At 38.6% G+C, this 12,623-nt stretch overlaps 1 pseudogene; it reads left to right on the top strand.

Moving 5' to 3' along the window:
- The first annotated feature begins 5,467 nt into the window (after positions 1–5,467).
- Positions 5,468–11,896, top strand: LOC121495134 (annotated as a pseudogene).
- Positions 11,897–12,623: the final 727 nt, after the last annotated feature.

Raw genomic sequence — 12,623 nt, 5'->3', positions numbered from 1 at the left:
AAAAATTTTCAAAAAAAAAAAAGAAAAAAGAAAAAAAAGTGCAAGCTCAGTGTCAAATGGCAACCGACACTTAGACTTTGTGTGGGAGGTCATAGGGAGTATCCAGAATTGTGTTTAACTAGAGAATGCATAACCGTGTAAAGGGCTAAATGCTCTTAAGCTGCAGCTGAATTAGGGCCTAGAGATTCCAAATCTACTAATTTTGTCAAGAGTATAAAATTTATTTTTTATTTAAAATTCCTTGATGAAAAAAAAAATAAATTAAAATTCCTTGATGTTTTAAAAGTTGGCTTAATCAGTTAATTAATTAAAATTAAAACAGGAGAGCTTTATGGTCCAAGTGTGGAAGAAAAACAAAGGAAATGAGCATCTGCTCCAGTCTGTTATTTTATTTTATTCTTTAGTCACAGGTATGGGGTGGAAGTCCAGATTACATGTGTGGTCTCCACAGACTCTGCAGTGGGAGGAGAGAGCTCATTACCGCCTGACATGGGTGAGAGATTCAGTTTCCTATATTGCCTTCTCTGATACCACCCTGGTGGGAGGTTAGAACACCTCATTACTATCTCGTAAGCATGGTCTGGGCTCCCCACTTGGATTTTGCTGGTGGGAGTGGGACTACAGTCTTTTCTGGGGTGTTTGGTTAGAGTAAAGCAGCATTATCTGAAAGTTTTCTTTCTTGTTAGGTTCTACTTTTTCCATTCCTTTGGCTAGAGAGAACAGGGTTTTGTTGAGCCATTTTTGTCTATATTCGTTGACCTTCCTGGATTGCTGCCTTCTTTACTTTTAAATCTGTCTATGAGTTTGAAAAAGAAAACCCAAGGAATTCACCATTATGTTATCCCTTAGGTCCCAAGAACTTCAGCCAGTATGCTTCTTCCCCCCCCCCCCCCCGCCCGCCCCATCAGAGTCTTATGTTTGTTTTGTATAAAATGTCCAGGGGTTTTGGCTTTACTTAGCAGGAAGAAAGGTGGGAAGTCTATCCATTCCATCCTTCTGGAAATGAAAGTCAATTACAATGTGATATTTTAAAAGGATTCTAGAATATCATTTAGCAACCTTTGCAATGTCTGGTAGCTCTGTTAATAAAAATACCTTTCTTCACAAACAAGCTGGGTTTTTATTTTTCCATTAAAAATATATATTATCATCTCCTGCTGGTGGATATAGTACCTGGGGCTTATAAAACGTAATCCTTTTCAGTGCTTTGCTTTCAGTCCTATAGTATGAATCTAGGAGCCTCACCTCGCTACTATAGTCCCTGAGATTTTAGCATACACCAGCTTGTGTTTGCAAAGCTCATAGACAGCATTAGCCTGGCTACAATGAGTTGGATTACACAAAAAGCTCTGCATTTCTATGACATTTTCACCTATTTCTCTTCCATTAACATCTAAAATTTCACACGGAGCAAAGTATCGGCTAGAGAACCAATCAGAGCAAGTAAAATATAAATGAGTCCAGTCATTGGATTCAGACCATAGAAAAGCTGGCAAATGCAACTTGTCATTGGTATTTTTAAAGCTATTAAAATTGTACACAATACAACAATCTCATAAAACTTTTATAATCATTATTATAAAATGTATTTTCAAATCTGTAGTCTAGATACAAATCTCTTTTCATATTTCAAAATCAGCTTATCATGCCTTATTTATGATCATCATATTACTTTAATAGGGTAAAGTAGTGCCTAAAATTATGCACTGTGTACCCAAAACATTACCTGCCTCAAAACTGGGGATCACTAAATGCCTGTTGATTGAATACTGAATGAATTAAACATATATTGCCACCCCACTTCCCAGCTTCTCATTCTGGTGCTTAGGAAATGTTCCCCAAAAGTCTCCAACAGGGGGGAGGGGCAAGACGGCGGCAGAGCAGGGTCCCCAGGTCACCTGTCCTCAACAAATTACCTAGAAAACCATCCAATCATCCTGAAAATTTACGAATTCGGCCTGAGATTTAAAGAGAGACCAGCTGGAACGCTGCAGTGAGAAGAGTTCGCGCTTCTATCAAGGTAGGAAGACGGGAAAAAAGAAATAAAGACACAAAAGGCCTCCAAGGGGGAGGGGCCCCGCGAGGAGCCGGGCTGAGGCCGGGGCGAGTGTCCCCAGGACAGGAGAGCCCCGTCCCGGAGGAGCAGGAGCTGCACCGACCTTCCCCGGGGAAAGGGGCTCGCAGGGAGGTGGAGCAGGATCCCCAGAAAGGCGGGGATGCCCTCGGGCTCCCTGGGAGAGTAACAGAGGAACTGCGCCCCGGAGAGTGCGCCGAGCTCCCTAAGGGCTGCAGCGCTCGGCGGGACCCGGAGCAGCTCGGAGGGGCTCGGGCGGCGGCTCCGCGGAGGGGGCTGCGGGGCGGGAGCCAGAATCCAACAGCGCAGGCCCCGGAGCACAGGGCGCCGGGACACAGCCCAGGATCCGGCCTCCCCCCGGACAGGCAGAGGCCGGGAGGGCCCAGGACAGCAAGGACGCTCCTGCCTGGAGCTGAGCAGATCAGCGGCCCCGCCCCGGAGCCCCCAGGCCCTGCAGACGGAGAGCCCCGGAGCTACTGCGGGAGCTGACTCCAGGGTCCCAGAGCTGCCCCCGCCACTGTGGCTTCCTCCCGGGGCCTCACGGGGTGAACAACCCCCACTGAGCCCTGCACCAGGCAGGGGCAGAGCAGCTCCCCCAAGTGATAACACCTGAGAATCAGCACAACAGGCCCCTCCCCCAGAAGACCAGCGACACGGACCAGTTTCAAGGGAAGACAAGGGACTTGAAGTATACAGAATCGGAAGATACTCCCCCGTGGTTTTTTTGTTTTGTTTTGTTTTGTTTTGTTTTGTTTTGTTTTTGTTTTGTTTTCTGCTTTTTTTTCTTTCTTTCTTCTTGATTTCTGATTGCTTCCCCCACCCCACACCCCCCTTTTTTTTCTTCTTTCTCTTTTTTCTTTTTCTCTTTTCTTTCCTTCTCTCTCTTTTTCTCCTTTTCCCAATACAACTTGTTTTTGGCCACTCTGCACTGAGCAAAATGACTAGAAGGATAACCTCACCTCAAAAAAAAGAATCAGAAACAGCCCTCTCTCCCACAGAGTTACAAAATATGGATTACAATTCAATGTCAGAAAGCCAATTCAGAAGCACTATTATACAGCTACTGGTGGCTCTAGAAAAAACCATAAAGGACTCAAGAGACTTCATGACTGCAGAATTTAGATCCAATCAGGCAGAAATTAAAAATCAATTAAATGAGATGCAATCCAAGCTAGAAGTCCTAACGACAAGGCTTGACGAGGTGGAAGAACGAGTGAGTGACATAGAAGACAAGTTGATGGCAAAGAGGGAAACTGAGGAAAAAAGAGACAGGCAATTAAAAGACCATGAGGATAGATTAAGGGAAATAAATGACAGCCTGAGGAAGAAAAACCTACGTTTAATTGGGGTTCCCGAGGGCGCCAAAAGGGACAGAGGGCCAGAATATGTATTTGAACAAATCATAGCTGAAAACTTTCCGAATCTGGGAAGGGAAACAGGCATTCAGATCCAGGAAATAGAGAGATCCCCCCCTAAAATCAACAAAAACCGTTCAACACCTCGACATTTAATAGTGAAGCTTGCAAATTCCAAAGATAAGGAGAAGATCCTTAAAGCAGCAAGAGAAAAAAAGTCCCTGACTTTTATGGGGAGGAATATTAGGGTAACAGCAGACCTCTCCACAGAGACCTGGCAGGCCAGAAAGGGCTGGCAGGATATATTCAGGGTCCTAAATGAAAAGAACATGCAACCAAGAATACTTTACCCAGCAAGGCTCTCATTCAAAATGGAAGGAGAGAGAAAGAGCTTCCAAGACAGGCAGGAACTGAAAGAATATGTAACCTCCAAACCAGCTCTGCAAGAAATTTTAAGGGGGACTCTTAAAATTCCCCTTTAAGAAGAAGTTCAGTGGAACAATCCACAAAAACAAGGACTGAATAGATATGTTGACACTAAACTCATATTTATCAATAGTAACTCTGAACGTGAACGGGCTTAATGACCCCATCAAAAGGCACAGGGTTTCAGACTGAATAAAAAAGCAGGACCCATCTATTTGCTGTCTACAAGAGACTCATTTTAGACAGAAGGACACCTACAACCTGAAAATAAAAGGTTGGAGAACCATTTACCATTCAAATGGTCCTCAAAAGAAAGCAGGGGTTGCCATCCTTATATCAGATAAATTAAAATTTACCCCGAAGACTATAGTGAGAGATGAAGAGGGACACTATCTCATACTCAAAGGATCTATCCAACAAGAGGACTTAACAATCCTCAATATATATGCCCCGAATGTGGGAGCTGCCAAATATTTAAACCAATTAATAACCAAACTGAAGAAATACTTTGATAATAATACACTTATACTTGGTGACTTCAATCTAGCTCTCTCTATACTAGGTAGGTCTTCTAAGCACAACATCTCCAAAGAAACGAGAGCTTTAAATGATACACTGGACCAGATGGATTTCACAGATATCTACAGAACTTTACATCCAAACTCAACTGAATACACATTCTTCTCAAGTGCACATGGAACTTTCTCCAGAATAGACCACATACTGGGTCACAAATCGGGTCTGAACCGATACCAAAAGATCGGGATAGTCCCCTGTATATTCTCAGACCATAATGCCTTGAAATTAGAACTTAATCACAACAAGAAGTTTGGAAGGACCACAAACACGTGGAGGTTAAGGACCATCCTGCTAAAAGATGAAAAGGTCAACCAGGAAATTAAGGAAGAATTGAAAAGATTCATGGAAACTAATGAGAATGAAGATACAACCATTCAAAATCTTTGGGATGCAGCAAAAGCAGTCCTGAGGGGGAAATACATCGCAATACAAGCATCCATTCAAAAACTGGAAAGATCTCAAATTCAAAAGCTCACCTTACACATAAAGGAACTAGAGAAGAAGCAACAAATAGACCCCACCCCCAGCAGAAGAAGATAGTTAATTAAAATTCGAGCAGAACTCAATGATATCGAGACCAAAAGAACTGTTTTGTTTGTTTTTATTGCTAAATAGTATTTCATACTATGGATATATCATAATTGGTTAGTCCATTCACCATTTGATCAGCATTTGAATTGTTTGCACTTTTGAGCCATCGTGAATAAAGCTGCTATAAATACAAAAAAAAATGTCTCCAACATTCTAGAAGAGTAGTACTATTCAGATTATCATAACTGTAGCAGTTAGTTAATGCATCTGAATGCCCAATATATGTGCAAATATACTATTTAACTTATAGAATCCCCCTCTTAATTTCCTGTCTCAATTTGACATCACTCTGGGTATGTCAGAGTCCTTAAAAAATACATTCTTCATATGTGATTTGACTTTCCTCTTGATCTTATATTTTATGAGCCTGCAGATCAACATCTACCCCATCAATTTTACATTACCATGCAGACTGTCAAGGTTACTTCATTCAGCCATCGCCATGTGTCACGGTGGGTCAAGAAATATACTATTTCAGAGGACAACCATAATCTTTTGACTAAAGCTACAACTTCCCTGATAGTGAGCAGCAGGACCAAATCTCTCATGATATGTAAATACACAGCAATCAAGCACCTTCTTGATGTTGTAAGGGCACAAAGAATAAAAAATAAAATAAAAAAAATAAAAACATAATCCCATCTTAAGAAAATCAATGATAACCTGATGGCAAGCAAGTCAAAATAAAATGGTATTCTTCAGCTTTATGAGGTGTCTCCACTTATAAAGAAACATAGAAGAGTCTATCATGAATATGGATTGTGAAATGAATGTGGATCGTGAAAGGGGATGTCTTATGAAAGGGGAAAAAGACTCGGGCTAAACGTTAACAAAAGGTCAGCTTATGTTAACATTTAGAAACTGCGGTGGGCAGATTGAGTCTCCATATGAAGAATAACTGAACAAGTTGATTTGTTGTAGAAAGTACGCACTCAGAAGGTAATGAGTTCTACCACCAAGCTATTTTAAGTTCAGAGAAGGCATCAAATTCCAGAAGTAAAAAGCACTCAATTCAAAGGAAGAAAAGTCTCAACAGGAATTGGCAGGGTTAGGTTACCATTTCTCCTAATACAAGTATTTTGAGACTCTATCAAAGATGAGCTCAGACTGTACTGTTTGCCTGCAAATTCTCACAGAAAGAAAGAAAACAACCAAAAAAAAAAAAAAAACCCAAAGCATAAATAACTGAAAATAGATGCTAACATAGAAGTAACACCTACTCTACAACTAATTGCTAGTGTGATTCTCCTCTAATTGCATGGTTCTGAATGTGTCTTTTCTTTTTAAATCTTCTGCCTAGATGGCTAAATCCAAGCATAGTTTATAGCAGCTCTAATAGGGGAATATATTTTGGAGTAGAATTTGTTGAGTTCCCATCACAATACCTGTCATTATTCTATTTGATCTTATTGACTTCAGTAGCATTCTCAGGTGATACTTTCCAGATTAATGAGTGGATTGTTTGCAGAGAGGAAAGTAAACACTTTTCTCTTAATGAAATGGATAAAAGAATTAACTTTATGTCTGCCCAATTTTATAGAAGTGGGATTTCTGAGCCCTGTTAAAATTGTTTTATAGACTTCCTAACTGCCGTAACACATTAGGGGATAATCACATTAGATGTTGCCTGCTGAGCCTGGCAAGACTTGGTCAGTAGTTTAAAGGAACTGTTCCAATAATACAGTCATCTCACTAGTAGCCAGGTACTCTAATTGAAATAACTGGACCGCACCATTAGTCCACATAAGCCCTTCACTCCCATTTATGCTTCATTTAAAATGAAGATTAAGAAGATGACACTTATAAAAATTATCTTCATTATAATATTGTCCTCAAGGGTCATGATCGTGGGCATATATTATAGGTGAAACCTCATACTGATACACATGTTTAAATCATTTGTCTGTTAGTTTTGATTACAAGTACCAATTACCTACTTAATCAAATTACAGAAATCTTTATGCTATAATAAATCTCAGTATTTTATTTTAATTGACCACTATTAGATGAAGATAAAGCAGACTTTATGTGGTTACCCTTGACAAAACCCACTCCATAATGGTGTGTATGGAGATCATGCTTTAATAACTGTAGTAGTGGGGCTCAAGGATTCCTCTGCCCTGCCATCCATGAACCCCACCTCTTCTTCCAGACCCTTACAGAATCATCACCCATATTGCACTAGGGTTGGTCCTTGTGACTGTAGAATATAACACAGGTGATAGTATATCACTTGTAAAATTAGGTTGGGTTCCTTTTCTTGGTTCATTCTTCCTGAGGGAAGCCAGTTGCCATGTTGTAAAGATACTCAGAGACTACAGTGAGGGATATATGGCAAGGAAGTGAATTATCCAGCCCCAGCCACATAATAAATGTTTATTGTTTTAAGCTTCTACATTTATGATAATTTTTATGCAATAATAGGTAACTAGATTCAGATTTCAGCACTTAAGAAATGGGATGCTACAATAACAAAATTCTAAAGTAGGAGAATGACTTTGGAACTGAGGAGAGTGCTGGTAAAAGCTTAAAGTGCCAGGAATACAAGAACTTAAAGGAAAATGAAGATAATCTCATAGAAAAATAAAGCTTAGCAATATAGTTGCCTGTAGTAATGTATAAAACGAAAAAATGTGCTTAAAGAACTGGATGATTTTGTCTAAAGATTTTCCACCCAAAGTATTAAAAATGTCTCTGGTTTCTCCTTGCTGCATATGAGAAAATATAACAGGAAAGATAAATTTTAAAAAATTTTTAACAAAGAGAAGTCATTATCATTGCTAATAACATTCTATTAATAAATATGTAATGAAAAAAGATGACATGACAATTTCATTAAAATATTCAAAATATGGAAATTGTGAACAGATTAACATGAAGTAAATTGAAATGGTAGTTAAAAACATGTTTTTCATTGCAACATCTACTCCACCCTACATTAGACAATAATAATAGGGGTGCCCGGGTGGATCTGTTGGTTCAGCATCTGACTCTTGATTTTTAGCTCAGGTCATGATCTCCAGTTCCACATCAGGCACCATGCTGAGCATGGAGCCTACTTAAGATTCTCTCTCTCCCTCTGCCCCTTTCATCTGCCTCTAAAGAAATAATAATAATAATAATAACAATAATAATAATTCCAGATAAATTTATCAGTGAAAATTACCAAACCATCCAAGGTAACTTATTCTATGCTTATTTTTCCTAGGGATACTCTAATGAAATACCACAAAATAGCTAGCTCAAAAACAACAGAAATTTATCCTTTCCACATTCTAGAACTAGAAGGCCCACATCAAGATGTTGACAAGGCCATGCTCCCTCTTCTAGCTTCTGGAAGATTTTTTTTTCTTATTTTTTAAGAGTTATTTTTTAGGACTTTTTTTATTTATTCATGAGAACCACAGAGAGAGAGAGAGGCAGAGACAGGCAGAGGGAGGAGAAGCAGGCTCCATGCAGGGAACCTGATGTGGGACTTGATCCCAGGACCCCAGGATCATGCCTGGTCTGAAGGCAGACACTAAACCACTAAGCCACCCAGGCATCCCAGGTTTTTGTTTTCGTTTTGTTTTTTTTTCTTAATAGATTTTATATCTAGAGGAATTTTAGACTTATAGCAAAACTGAGTGGAAGGTATAGAGATTTCTTATAAATTCCCTGCCCCTAAATGTATGTAGCCTCTCCCATTACTGGCACCCCCACTAGGGAGGTGCACTTATTACAACTGATGAGTCTACATTCATGTATCATCATCCAAAGTCCATAGTTTATATTAGGATTCACTTCTGATGTTGGGCATTCTATGGGCTCAGACAAATGCACATGACATGTAGCTATCATAATGGTATTATACAAAGCAGTTTCACTGAAGTTTTAATATTCTTTGTCTATTTATCCTTCCTTTTTCTCTAACCCCAGCAGCCACTGATTGTTTTACTATTTTCATAGTTTTACCTTACCCAGAGTGTCATACAGTTAGTATCATACAATATGTAGTCTTTTCAGATTGGTTTCTTTTGCTTAGTAATAGGCAACTTTCTTTCTTTAACTTTCTTCCATGTCTTTTCATGGCTTCATATCGCACTTCTTTGTAGTGCTGAATAATATTATATTGTCTACATGTACCTAGTTTATTTATCCATTCACCTACAAAGGGATGTTAAGGTTGCTTACAATTTTGGCAATTATGAATAGAAATGCCATAAACATCCATGTGCAGGTTTTTGTGTGAATATACATTTTCAACTTCTTTTGGTAAATACCAAGCAGTATGACTGGCTGATTATATGGTAACAATATGTTTAGTTTTGTAAGAAACCACCAAATTGTCCTCCATAGTGGCTGTAACATTTTGTATTCCCAACATTGCTGAATCTGGGCTCCTGTTACCTCATAACCTTGCCAGCAGTTTGGTGTTATCAGTGTTCTGAATTTTGGCCATTCTTAGTGTAGTGGTATCACATTGGTGTTTTAACTTGCATTTCTTTAATGCTCAATAATGTGGAACATCTTTTCTTATGTGATAAGACATCCATATGTCTTCTTTGGTGAGGTGTCTGTTAAGGTTTCTGGCACATTTTTATATCAAGTTGATATTTTCTTATTGTTGAGTTTCAAGAGGTTTGTGTATTTTGGATCTTTATTCTTTGGAAGTGTGTCTTTCCTTTCTCCCAGTCTGTAATGTGTCTTTTTATTCTCTTGACAATGTATTTTGCAGTGCAGAAATCCTTAATTTCATTGAATTCCAGCTTATCAATTTTTATCTTTCACGGATTATGCTTTCATTCTTGTGTTTAAAAAGTCATTGTAGGGCAGCCCTGGTGGCACAGCGGTTTAGTGCTGCCTACAGCCTGGGGTGTGATCCTGGGGACCCGGGATCAAGTCCCACATCGGGCTCCCTGAGTGGAGCCTACTTCTCCCTCTGCCTGTGTCTCTGCCTCTCTCTCTGTGTGTCTCTCATGAATAAATAAATAAAATCTTTAAAATAAATAAATAAATAATAAACAAAAATAAAAAGTCATTGTCAAACTTGAGGTCATTTACATTTTCTTGTATGTTATCTTCTAGGATTTTTATGGGTTTGTATTTTTACACTGAGGTCTTTAATCCATTTTGAATTAATTTTTGTGAAAATCTTGCCTTTTCCACTGGTTCCTCCTCTTCTGAGGTCCATTTATATATTACTTTATTTGTTTTCTCCTGAAAATCCACCTAAGCTTTTCATTCCCTACAATTCTTAGCCATGGTGGTCTGGAGACTGGTGGTAGTGAAGTTCTATCACTGTAGGACCAGTGCAAGTCTTCGCTATCAAAGATGGCCATTGCTTTGAGATAGATGAGATCACACTAAATCAAATTCTTCCCTTAGAGGCTTTCAGGGTCAAGGAGATCAGTGCTGTATCTGTTGCTGGAGAATTAATTAAAGGAAAATCATTTCGGAAAGAGTTCATGCTGAAATACATGTACAACCAGGAATCAGTTGATTGAATTGGACATTATAAGAATTACTAACTAGTTTTGAGAGGGCTCAATGAGAAAGCAGAAAAATTCAGACACGGAGTTGTCTTCCTTTTCAATAAGCTTGTTGGTAAAATGTTTGCAGTGTTATTGATGGGCATTCAGGGAACATTTAGCAGTCAGTTTGAGAGATTCAACCACAATATTTGTCCTTGCCAAAATGATAAGCTTAATATAGGTATATAACCTATTCCAAAATGCCCAAGAAAATGATCTCAGAATATCTGGCTTTCTGCTGAGTATGACTGACTAGCAAAGGGGGAAATATTCCCGAAGCCATTTCAAAGCCTAATATTTTTTATCAAGAACTGAAGTTACTGTGATCCCTGGGTGGCACAGCGGTTTAGCGCCTGCCTTTGGTCCAGGGCGCGATCCTGGAGACCCAGGATCGAGTCCCACGTCGGGCTCCCGGTGCATGGAGCCTGCTTCTCCCTCTGCCTGTGTCTCTGCCTCTCTCTCTGTGTGTGTGAGTATCATAAAAAAAAAAAAAAGAACTGAAGTTACTCACGTGAATTTGGGGAAATTGATAGTGGCACCAAGTTGGGGGAAACTTCCTAAGGTTTTTAGAGAACCAACATGAAGAACTACAGAATGTTTGAAAACACATCCATTCCTGTCTCACCAAAATATACTATTTTCTGCTACTTCATCCTGGCTTAAATTTGACGGAAAATTTAAGGAAATACTTTGATGGAAATTTTAAGGAAATAAATGATGAATTTAACAAAACTTGAAAGTACTGATTCCTTGGATGCCTTAGTACTAAGATTCTAGATATTAAAGACATCAAAGAAAATAAATCACTTTCCCAAGTCTCATGGACTACTTCAAGACATATATAAAAATGTATCAGGATAAAGAATTACCATATCCCCAATCCATGTTCAGGCCAGAGCAGAAGGTAACAATTTAGTGGCCATAGCAACTGCTAAAGATACAAGGAACAAAAAGACAAAAAAAAAAAAAAAATTTGTGACTGTAACAAAACACGTTTAGTCCTAAAAGACTTGCAGATCAAATAGCTGGAGCTTAAGGAAAAATTTGTAAAGCTAATCTGAGGGATGACAATGATGCATGGGTTAAAAATTTAGCTAATGTTATCCGCAGCAGTTGGAACGTAAAATAGATGAACAGTACACCTAGGATATCAAGCAAATAATAGCAAAAATGTCTTCTGTGCAGCTTATACTCCACCACAGTTTTTTTTTTTTTTTTTAACATCTTTATCACATGAGTGATTGCTAGTGTAACTAGATTCATTGGTTTGGTTAAAGCTTGACTGTGCAATATGATAATGGAATCGACCCTTTACCCTGTGCTCCTGGGCATACATTTTGTACTCTGGGTGCTTGTAATGACTCGGGTAGCTTCAGCCTTATGAGACTCAACCTTTACACAGAGTAGCAGCTACCTACAAAAATCTGTATCATCAAGTTTTCCTGCTCCAAGGTCAGATTCTGCTAAACTTCAGAAAGGAAGAAAATTTAATCCAATTTAAAAAATACAAATGGATAGCCAATTTTCAGCTAAATAATAAGTTTTATGTCTCTATGAAAACATTCAAAGTACTATCATCAGAATGGAGTAAAACATCAAACACCTCTGAAGATTGCAGATGATTTAGTTCTTTTACTTCAGTGTTTGATAAGCAGATACGTATACATTGTCACATCATTTTGTTAGTATATAGTTTCCTGATTTTGTAGTCAAATATGCTGTCATAATTTAAAGTATTTGTATATTTACAATGATGTTACTTATGCTTTCCTCAAATATACTAAATTCTACCACTGGTTTATAATTGAATCACACAGCGATATTTTAAAAAGTTGTGAAAAGTGTCAGGTCTGTGTCTAGATTCATGTTTTGCATGTGGATGACCAGTTGTTCCAGTATTGAAAAGACAGTTTTGCTCTATTGTATCCTCTTGGTTCCTTTGTGAAAGATCAGTTGATTTTTATTTATGTGGCTCTATTTCTGGGCTCTCTATTCTGTTTCTATTGATCCATTTATCTTTTATTTTGCCAAAATCACACTGCCTTGCTTACCAAAGCTTATAATAAATTTCGAAATTGGACAGTG

The sequence above is a fragment of the Vulpes lagopus genome, chromosome 7 (genome assembly GCF_018345385.1).
Source record: "Vulpes lagopus strain Blue_001 chromosome 7, ASM1834538v1, whole genome shotgun sequence".
NCBI lineage: Eukaryota > Metazoa > Chordata > Mammalia > Carnivora > Canidae > Vulpes > Vulpes lagopus.
This window is presented reverse-complemented; position numbering and strand designations above follow the sequence as displayed.